Source organism: Seriola lalandi, unplaced genomic scaffold (genome assembly GCF_002814215.2).
Source record: "Seriola lalandi dorsalis isolate HSWRI2012SDOR001 ecotype SW California unplaced genomic scaffold, Sedor1 jcf7180002053982, whole genome shotgun sequence".
Classification (NCBI taxonomy): domain Eukaryota; kingdom Metazoa; phylum Chordata; class Actinopteri; order Carangiformes; family Carangidae; genus Seriola; species Seriola lalandi.
In genome coordinates, this window is record NW_019524535.1 from 77,293 (window position 1) to 77,941 (window position 649).

At 42.7% G+C, this 649-nt stretch overlaps 1 long non-coding RNA gene across 1 annotated transcript; it reads left to right on the forward strand.

Annotated features, from left to right (window-relative positions):
- Positions 1-6: 6 nt before the first annotated feature.
- LOC147819336 (uncharacterized) lies at positions 7-619 on the forward strand. The gene is made up of 2 exons (XR_015437034.1): positions 7-204; positions 448-619. It is a non-coding gene; the product is annotated as an uncharacterized LOC147819336 (long non-coding RNA).
- Positions 620-649: the final 30 nt, after the last annotated feature.

Sequence of the window (649 nt, forward strand, 5' to 3'; positions counted from 1 at the left end):
CTCCCTCTGTGCTGGGGTCTTATCTGTTTGCAGCATGTGCAGCCGGTGCTGTGGCCTCTGCTCCTTTAGTTCTCGGCGCCGCAGGATTCACCTCAGCCGGAATAGCAGCAAGCTCCATTGCTGCTAACATGATGTCGGCTGCTGCAGTTGCTAACGGAGGTGGAGTGGCAGCAGGAAGTGTGGTGGCCCTTTTCCAATCAATAGGTAAAGACCACAAGTAGATATTTTATTTTGGTTTTATCTGTATCCTTTGGTAGATAATTACAAGACTGAACAAAATACTTTCGTCTTTAGATACAATAATATTACTACTGTATATACTGTGATGAAAGTAGTGCCACTGTTTGATTCACTTTTTTGACTTAATATGAGGACTTCTCAGTTCCTTTGTATCTTGATAACATAATAAAATGTATTGCTCTTCAAATATGTGTAATTTCACTGCAGGTGCAGCTGGTGTGTCAGGGGCTACCACTGCAGCTGTGAGCGGTGCTGGAGCAGCAGTGGGATGGCTGGCTAGCTTCATCAGCTGAAAATCTTTATGGATTCATAAATTGACTTTTGTCAAACGGAAACAATTGTAAATCCTGTCACTCTGATAAAGCAAATAACAAAGCAGCATTTTTGTGTTCGAGACAGCTGAAAAGTG